Source organism: Physeter macrocephalus, chromosome 21, assembly GCF_002837175.3.
Source record: "Physeter macrocephalus isolate SW-GA chromosome 21, ASM283717v5, whole genome shotgun sequence".
In the NCBI taxonomy this organism is placed as follows: domain Eukaryota; kingdom Metazoa; phylum Chordata; class Mammalia; order Artiodactyla; family Physeteridae; genus Physeter; species Physeter macrocephalus.
The window spans coordinates 50,998,150-51,008,445 of NC_041234.1; the positions used below are offsets into that span (position 1 = coordinate 50,998,150).

At 33.3% G+C, this 10,296-nt stretch overlaps 1 pseudogene; it reads left to right on the plus strand.

Annotated features, from left to right (window-relative positions):
* The first annotated feature begins 7,463 nt into the window (after positions 1–7,463).
* Positions 7,464–9,121, plus strand: LOC102982073 (dnaJ homolog subfamily B member 6-like; annotated as a pseudogene).
* Positions 9,122–10,296: the final 1,175 nt, after the last annotated feature.

Here is a 10,296-nt window from a genome sequence, read left to right on the forward strand (position 1 = left end):
ATTATAGAGGGTTGAGAAAAATACAAGTAGACTAAAATGCAAGGACAGAATCCTTCATTAAAGAACCATGCATGTTAATATCTATGAAGTAAAAGAACCACAAGTAGATAGATTCAAATGACTATTGAGAGGAACTGGGGAAAATACAAGAATAATGCAGAAAACGGCTTAAGGACAGTGATCTAAAAACATATTCACTTGCATGTGATTTAGTAAGAAGAAACAACATTATTAAGAAAGCTTAAATTAACTAAGTGAAGTAATTTAGGAAGAGAAATACAAATACCATATGATATCACTTATATGTGGAATCTAAAATATGACACAAATGAACATATCTATGAAATGGAAACAGACTCACAGACATAGAGAACAGACTTGTGGTTGCCAATGAGGAGGGGAGTAAGGGAGGGAAGTATTGGGAGTTTGGGATTAGCAGATGTAAACTATTATGTATAGGATGGATAAACAACAAGGTCCTACTGTATAGCACAGGGAACTATATTCAATATATTGTGATAAACCATCATGGAAAAGAATATGAAAAAGAACATACATATATATGTATAACTGAGTCACTTTGCTGTACAGCAGAAATTAACACAACATTGTAAATTAACTATACTTCAATAAAATTTAAGAAAAAAGAATACTTGTATTAAAAGGCTACCATTTAAAATGAATTTGAGGATTTTTTTTCTTACAGCAAAAAAAAAGTCACTAAAAGATCAGTAGGCAGCATTAATAAAAAAATCCTGGGGAGAGGTGAGAATCTAATTTCTATAGCTGCCATATTATAATATTCAAAATGTCCACTTTTCAGGAAAAATCTAAAAGACATTTTAATAAAAGAAAATATGGGACTTCCCTGGTGGCACAGTGGTTAAGAATCTGCCTGCCAATGCAGGGGTCACAGGTTTGAGCCCTAGTCCAAGAAGATCCCACATGCCATGCAGCAACTAAGCCCATGCTCCACAACTACTGAGCCTGTGCTTTAGAGCCTGCAAGCCACAACTACTGAGCCTGTGTGCCACAACTACTGAAGCCTGCACACCTACAGCCCATGCTCCACAACAAAGAGAAGCCACCTCAATGAGAAGCCCACACACCGCAATGAAGAGTAGCCCCTGCTTGCCACGACTAGAGAAAGCCCGCATGCAGCAATGAAGACCCAACACAGCCAAAGATAAATAAATTTATATAAAAAAAGAAAATATGGCACATTAACAGGAGAAAAATCAATACAAACATGCTTGAAGAAGCACAAGTGATGTATTTCTAGACAAAGACTTTAAGTTGGTTGTTTTAAATGAGTTTAATAGAATGAGTTTTGAAGTGTTCAAAGAACTAAAGGAAACTATTATCTAACAAACTAAAGAAAAGTATGAGAAAATGTCTCACCAAAGTGAGAATATCAATAAAAAGATAGAAATTATAAAGAGTAACTAAATAGAATATTTAAACTTGAAAAGTATAGTAACTTGAATTCCTTTTATTTCTTTTTCTTGTCTGATTGCTATGACTAGGACTCCTGTTACTATGGTGAATAAAAGTGGTGAGAGTGGGAGTCCTTGTCTTGTTCCCAATCTTAGAGGAGATGCTTTCAACTTTTCACTGTTGAGCATAATGTCTGCTGTGAGTTTGTCATATATGGCCTTTATTATGTTGAGATATGTTCCTTGTATGCCCACATTCTGGATAGTTTTTATCCTAAATGGGTGTTGAATTTTGTCAAAAGCGCTTTTTTTGCATCAATTGATATAATCATATGGTTTTTATTCTTCAATTTGTTAATGTGGTGTATCACATTGATTGATTTGTGGATGTTGAAAAATCCTTGCATCCCTGAGATAAATCCCACTTGGTCATGGTGTGTGATCCTTGTAATGTATTGTTGGATTTGGTTTGCTACTATTTTGTTGAGGATTTTTACATCTATGTCTGTTATATTTGTCTGTAGTTTTCTTTTTCTTGTGATACCTTTGTCTCGTTTTGGTATCAGGATGATGCTGGCTTCATAGAATGAGTTTTGAAGTGTTCCTTCATCTGCAGATTTTTGGAATAGTTTAAGAAGTGTAGGTGTTAACTCTTCTTTAACTGTTTGGTAGAATTCACCTGTGCAGCCATCTGGTCCTGGACTTTTGTTTGTTGTGAGTTTTTAAATTACTGATTCAGTTTCATTACTGGTAACTGGTCTGTTCATATTTTGTATTTCTTACTGGTTCAGTCTTGGAAGATTGTACATTTCTAAGAATTTGTCCATTTCTTCTTGGTTGTTCATTTTATTGGCATATAGTTGTTTGTAGTAGTCTCTTAGGATCCTTGGTGTTTCTGTGGTGTCAATTATAACTTCTCCTTTTTCATTTCTTATTTTATTGATTTGGGCCCTCTCCCTTTTTTTCTTGATGAGTCTAGCTAAAGGTTTATCAATTTTGTTTATCTTTAAAAAAAAAACAGCTTTTAGTTTCATTGATCTTTTCTAATTTTTTTTAGTCTCTATTTCATTTATTTCTGCTCTGATCTTTATGATTTCTTTACTTCTTTTTTTTCTTTTTAACATCTTTACTGGAGTATAATTGCGTTACAATGGTATGTTAGTTTCTGCTTTATAACAAAGTGAATCAGCTATACATATACATATATCACCATATCTCCTCCCTCTTGCATCTCCCTCCCAACCCCCCATCCCACCCGTCGAGGTGGTCACAAAGCACCGAGCTGATCTCCTTGTGCTATGCAGCTGCTTCCCACTAGCCACCTATTTTACATTTGGTAGTATATATTACTCCATGCCACTCTCTCACATAGTCCCAGCTTACCCTTCCCCCTCCCAGTGTCCTCAAGTCCATTGTCTTCATCTGCATCTTTATTCCTGTCCTGCTCCTAGGTTCTTCATAACCTTTTTTTTTTTTTTTGGTTTGTTTTTAGACTCCATATATATGTGTTAGCATATGATATTTGTTTTTCTCTTTTTGACTTACTTCACTCTGTATGAGACTCTAGGTCCATCCACCTCACTACAAATAACTCAATTTCGTTTCTTTTTCTGGCTGAGTAATATTCCATTGTATATATGTGCCACATCTTCTTTATCCATTCATCTGTTGATGGACACTTAGGTTGTAAGCATCTATGTGATGCTTACAAGAGACTCACTTCAGAACTAAAGACACATGCATACTGAAAATGAAGGGATGGAAAAAAGATATTTTATGCACATGGAAATGATAAAAGGGTGGTAGCAGTAATATCAGAAAAAATCTTTAAAGCAAAGTCTAACAAAAGACAAAGAAGGGCGTTATATTGTGATAAAGGGATCAATACAAGAAGTGTATATTTTACTTTTTAACATTTATGAATCCAGTGTAGGAGCACCTAAGTATATAAAGCAAATACAGATATAAAGGGAAAAATTGACAATACAATAATGGCAGGGAACTTTAGCACTCCAATTTCATCAAAGGACAGATCATCAAGCCCTAAAGACTTCACCAAAAAACTATTATAAATAAGAGATGGATTCAGTAAAGTTGCAGAATAGGAAATTAATACACAGAAATCTGTTGAATTTCTATACAATAATAATGAGCTATCAGAAAGAGAAGTGAAGAAAACTATCCCATTTACAGTTGTATCAAAAAGAATAATACACCCAGGAACAAATTTAACGAGGTGAAATACCTGTACTCTGAAGAGTAGAAGATATTGTTGAAGAAGACACAAATAAAGGGAAAGATATTTCCTGCTCATTGATTGGAAGAATTCACATTGTTTAAATGTCCATATTATTTAAAAGAATCTATATATTCAGTGCAATTCCTGTCTGAATCTTAAGGACATTTTTCACAGAAATAGAACAAAAAATTATAAAATTTATGTGGAACCACAAAATACCCCAAATAGTCAAAGCAACCGTGAGAAAAAAGATCAAATCTGGAGGTGTAACACTCTCTAGTTTCAAAGTGTATTACAAAGGTATAGTAATCAAAACAGCATGGTATTGGCAGAAACCCAGACATAATGTGGACAATTAATTTATGATAAAGTAGCAAAGAACATACAATGGAGAAACGATACTCTTTTCAGTAAATGATGGGGAAACTTGACAGTCACATGCAAAGCAAAAAGAAAAATGAAACTAGATCACCTTGTTTCACCATAAACAAAAATCAACTGAAAATGGATTGTATGTAAGCTTTGAATGTAAGAACTGGAACCATAAAACTAGAATAAAACATAGGCAGTATGCTCTTTGAAATCAGTCTCAGCATTATCTTTCTGGATATGTCTCCTCAGGCATGGGGACCAAAACAAAAATAAACAGATGAGACTGCCTACATTAAACTAAATAGTTTCTGCCTATCAAAGGAAATCATCAACAAAACAAAAAGAGAACCTACTGAATGGGAGAAGATATTTGCAAATCATATATCCAATAGGGGGTTAATGTCCAAAGTATATAAAGAATTCATAGAACTCAAAAACAAAAGCAAACAACCTGATTAAAAAGGGGGGCAGAGGAAATGAATAGACATTTTCCGAAGAAGACATACAGATGGCCAACAGGCACATGAAAAAATGTTCAACATCAGTAATTATTAGTGAAATAAATATCTGGTAAAGATAAATACATGGAAAATTGTGTAATGCCAATTTTTATTTTCTACATGATTGAAAAGATAAATGCATTAAAATTATTCTATTTATTGGGCACACAATTTATAAATATGTAGTCTATGTCATCAATGATAGAAGGAGGGAAGGACAGAGCTCTACTGGAACAGAGGTTTTGTATGATATTGAAGTTAAGGTGGTATACATTCTTTTTTGTTTTTTAATTGAATTGTAGTTGATTTACAATGTTGTGCCAATCTCTGCTGTACAGCAAAGTGACTCAGTTATACACATATAGACATTCTTTTTTAAAATATTTTTTTCCATTTTGTTTTATCACAGGACATTGGATATAGTACCCCTTGCTATACAGTAGCACCTTTTTGTTTATGCATTTTAAATGTAATAGTTTGCATCTACCAACCCCAAATTTCCAGTCCATCCCTCTCCCTCCCCCCATCCCCCTTGGCAACCACAAGTCTGATCTCTGTGTGTTTCTGTTTTGTACATAGGTTCATTTGTGCTGTATTTTAGATTCCACATATAAGTGATATCATATGGTATTTTTCTATTTCTGACTTGCTTCACTTAGTATGATAATCTCTATTTACATCCAGGTTGCTGCAAATGGCATTATTTTGTGGGGTTTTTTTGTGGCTGAGTAGTATTCCATTGTTTATATGTACCGCATCTTCTTTATCCATTTTCTGTCAACAGACATTTAGGTTGTTTCCATATTTTGGCTATTGTTAATAGTGCTGCTGTGAACATTGGAGTGCATGTATCTTTTTGAATTATAGTTTTGTCCGGTTATATGCCCAGGAGTGGGACTGCTGGATCATATGGTAATTCTATTTTTAGTTTTCTGAGGAACCTCCATACTGTTTTCCATAGTGGCTGCACCAACTTACATTCAAGGGTGGTATACATTCTAATTAGACTGTTATAATGTTAAGGTGCTAAATGTAATGATCAATGTAACCACAAAGTACCTATGTATAGAATATACACTAAAAGTAATGAGAAGGGAATCAAAATGTTTCACTAGAAAAAAAATCATCCAAACACAAAAGATGTCAGTAATGGTAGGAAATGAGTTACAAAAATGCCATAAGGCATATAGTAAACAAATAGCAAAATGGCAGAAGAAGTACCTCCTGATTAATAACTACTTGGAATGTAAAAGGAATAAAATCTTTAATCAAAAGACATAGCTTGGCAGAATAGATAAAACATGATCAAACTATATTGTATCTAAAAGAGACTCATTTTAGATCTAACACACAAATATATTGACAGTGAAAAATACTTCATGCAAATAGTAACTGAAAGAGATCAGGGGTGTCTATACTAATATGAAATAAAGTAGATTTTAAATCACGAAGTTTATAGTAGACAAAGGAAGGAATTATATATTAATAAAATATTCAGTTCAACAAGAAGACATAACAATTGTAAACATTTACAAACCTAATAACAGATCCTCAAAATGTATGAAGGAAACTGGACAGAATTGAAGGAAGAAATAGATAGTTCTTCATAAGAGTGAGAGGCTTCAATACTTCTCTTTCTATAATGGAAATAGCAACCAAACAAAATAAATAAGGAATTAGAGGACTGGAACAACTCTGAACCAAATATACCTAACAGACATATATAAAGTATGTTCTACACAACAACAGCAGATTACACATTCTCTCATATGCACATGGAACAGGACAGAGTATATTTTAAGCTAGAAAAGAAGTCTCAATAGATGTAAAAAGATGGTTATCATACAAAGTATCTTCACTGACCACAACAGGATGAAGTTAGATATCAACAACAGAAGGAACTAATAAAATCACAAATATATTAAAATTAAACAACACATTCAAACAGCCAATTGGTCAAAGAAGAAATTGTAATGGAAATTAGAAAATACTTAGAGACAAGTGCAAATAAAAACACATTAAAATCATGCTATGCAGTGAAAACAGTTGTTAGAGGAAAATGTATATCTGTAATTATGTAAATCAAAAAAGAATAAAGGTCTCAGATCAGTAACCTAACTTCACACCTGAAGGAACCAGAAAAAGAGGAAGAAACTATTCCAAAGGTAACAGAAAGAAGGAAATAATAAAGATCAAAGTGGTGATAAAATAGACTAAGCAAACAATAGAGAAAATTAATTAAATCAGAAGATGGTTCCTTGGAAAGATAAACAAAATCACCAAACGTTTAGTAAGACTAAGAAAAAAACAGGGAGAGAGAGTACATACAAATAACTAAGATGAGAAATATAAGTGGTGACACAAAAACTGACCCTAACAAAATTAAATGAATTGCAAGAAAATAGTATGAAAAATTGTACAGCAAATTAGATAACTTAGAAGAAATGGATAAATTCCTTGAAATACACAATTCACCTAAACTGACTCAAGAAGAAATAGAAAATCTCAACAGGCCTAACAAGTAAAGAGAATGAATCACTAACATAACACCCGACAACAAAATTAAGTCCTGAATTAATTTTGGTGATTTCCACCAAACATTTAAAGAAGAAATAAAAACAATACTTTTAGTACTCTTTCAAAAAATTAAAGTACTTCCTAACTCATTCTATGAGAACAGCATCACTCTGATAAAAAGCCAAATAAAGACATAACAAGGAAGAAAATTATAGATCAATATCCCTTATTACTATAGATGCAAAAGCCCTCAACAGAATATTAGAAAACCAAATCCAGTTGCATATTAAATGGATTACTCACCATGACCAAGTCAAATTTATTCCAGAAATGCAAGGGTGGTTCAACATAAGAAAATCAATCAATGTAATACATGATGTGAATAGAGCAAAGGGAAAAAAACCCTCACGATCATCTCAATTTATGCAGGAAAGGCATTTGACAAAATCCAACATCCTTTCTTGATAAAGACTCTGAAAACTGGGAATATAGGGAAAATTCTGCAACATGATAAAGGACATTTATGAAAAACCCACAGTTAACATCATATTCATTGATGAAAGACTGCAAATTTTACCCCTAAGATCACTAACAAGACAAGGATATCCACTTTCATCGTTTGCCATTCATGTCTTACTGGAAGTACTACTAGCAATAACTATTATACAAGAAAAAAGGGGGCATCAGCATTGGAAATGAAGGGGTAAAGCTACCTCTATTCACAGATTATATGATCTAATCGTTAGAAAATCCAAAAGAATCCACAAGAAAGCTAGTAGAACTAAAAAGCAAGTTCTTCATAATTGCAGGGTACAAATGAAAACAAAAATCAGATGTATTTCTGTACACCAGCAACAATCCAAAAATGAAATTAAGAATGGAATTCCATTTATAATCATATCTAAAAACTTAAATCCAAGGAGAGAAAGGAAATCTTGGGGAGCTGCTGTCTGCACCTCCATGACCAGCATAGCCATGCCAGAGCCAACAGGAGACCCAGGCCATCACCCCGTCGCTGCTGCTTCTATCCATCTGCTTCCACATCCTTGGACGCCTTCCAACAGCTTGCTAAAACATGATGGATTACTATGAAGTTCTATGCATGCAGAGACATGCTTCAGCCAAGGATATTAAAAAGGCTTATTGGAAACTGGCATCAGTATAGCAACCAGATAAAAATCTTGAGAAGAAAAAGAGGAGAGAAAATTCAAATAGCCAAGGTATACGAGGTGTTTGAGGTGTTATCACATTTTTTAAAATGGGACATCTATGACAGATATGCCAAAAACAAATGATGGAGGTGGAAGTCATTTTGACAGGCCATTTGAGTTTGGCTTCAGATTCCTTAATCCAGATGTTGTCTTCAGGGAATATTTTGGTGGAAGAGACTTTTTTTATTTGACCTCTTTGAAGACCCACTTGAGAACATATTTTGTAATTGCAGGGGCCCCATGGAAACAAAAGCTGGGGCACAGGGTCATTTTTCTCTGCCTTAAGTGGATTTCCATCTTTTGGAGGTGGATTTTCTTCTTTTGACACAAAATTTACATTGTTCAGTTCACTATATCATGAGGGCCTCACTTCATTCTCTTCCGTGTCATTTGGTGGTAGTGGGATGGGCAACTTCAAATCTATGTCAACTTCTACTAAATTAATTAATGACAGAAAAATCACTACAAAGAGAATTGTCAAGAATGGTGAAGAAAGATTACAAATTGAAAAAGATGGCCAGTTAAAGTCCTTAACAATAAAATGCAAGGAGCAGCAGCTATGCTTGGATAAGGAGTAATTGCATGCATTTAACTGAAATGTTAAACTATAAATATAGGAACATTTGTTGAAGATTTAAAATGAATTCAACTTTTAGTATAACTGTACCTAATGTATTTATAAACAGTTCACTGGAGCCACTATTTGTCATATGCTTTCGAGTTTATTGTTGAGACCACATAACAGTTCCATATTTTTTGGTCTTTAAAATTGTTGTAAATCTGTATATGCACATTGCTTTTTTATTAAATGTAATCTAACGTGGCTTTGATTCTTTTGTACACTAACACCAGCACAGACATTTTGTTTATTGTTGAGACCACATAACAGTTCCATATTTTTTGGTCTTTAAAATTGTTGTAAATCTGTATATGCACATTTTTTATTAAATGTAATCTAACGTGGCTTTGATTCTTTTGTACACTAACACCAGCACAGACATTTTGCATTGTGTTTGAAACATGAGCCAAGTAGTGTCAGTCTGCTGTAAAGTCAATATTGCCAGGATGAATCTTACACACACACACACACACACACACACACACACACACACACAAATTCAATTTTTTTCAGTATTTATTAGTGAAAGACATTAATGCATTAATGGTAACACACTTTTGATTTAATATAAATTGAGGATGTTTTCTACTTGTGCATGAATGCTGGCAACTTAGTACATTTTGACAGTTGTTTAAACATGTAATGATAAGCTTAGGTTTAAAAAAGTAAAGCTGGTAAGTTGGATCTTTGTCATTTGCTTAAAAAAAAAGAATGGAAATGTGAATGTGTTTGATGCATTCTTTCCTGAGTGGGACCTGTAAAAACTTAATTAATTTAATTAATTTATGAATTAAATTCTCGGTAATAAATTTAGGCAAAAGGCTAGTACACCAAAAATTATAAAACATTTTGCTGAGAGAAATTAAAGAAGACCTAAATAAATGCAAAGACATCCTGTGTTTATGGATTGGAAAACTTAATACTGTTAAGATGAGAATGCTACTCAAAATGATATACAGATTCAATGCAATCATCAGAATTTTAATGACTTTTTTGGTAGAAATCAAAAAACCCATCCTAAAATTCATATGGAATCTCGAGTCCATGTTAGCCAAAACAATCTTGAAAGAGATGAATAAATTTGGAGGACTTGCAATTCCAAACTTCAAAACTTACTACAAACCTACAGTAGGTAAAATGGGATGGTACTGGTGTTAAGGACAGACATAGAGATAGATGGAATAGTATATAAAAGCCAGAAATAAACCCTCACATATATAATCGATTTGTTTTTGACAAATGTGCCAAGACCATTTAGTAAGGAAAGGACAGTTTCTTCATAATTGGTGCTTGGAAAACTGCATGGATATTCACATGTAAAAGAATGAAACTCGACCCTCATACCATATACATAAATTAACTCAAAATGGATCAAAGATCTACATTTATATTGCAAAACTTT